This window comes from Falco punctatus (assembly GCF_963210335.1).
Source record: "Falco punctatus genome assembly, chromosome: 4".
In the NCBI taxonomy this organism is placed as follows: Eukaryota; Metazoa; Chordata; class Aves; order Falconiformes; family Falconidae; genus Falco; species Falco punctatus.
In genome coordinates this window covers 21181908-21182205 of record NC_137583.1, presented here as the reverse complement: position 1 = coordinate 21182205, position 298 = coordinate 21181908, and positions in this window count along the sequence as shown.

Genomic DNA, 298 nt, shown 5'->3' with positions numbered 1-298 from the left:
GGGGGGGAACAGAAGAGCCCTTGGCTCTGTGTCAGCGCTGTTCTAGCTGTGAGGGAAGCTTCCCAGTGTTACCAGCTGTGTTTCCAGCACAAATCCAAAACACAGCCCCATAGAAGCTATCGTGAAGAAAATTAACTCTATCCCAGCCAAAACCAGCACAAAAATGTTGATAATGTATCTAACACGAACTTTTTTGTACTTGGTTGGCCAATAAACAAAATTTAACTTGCCAAGGTTTCAAAACTCAGAGCACATTCCCAGGAGAAAAGAGCAGCTATTGCTCAAGGTCAGTCTCAAT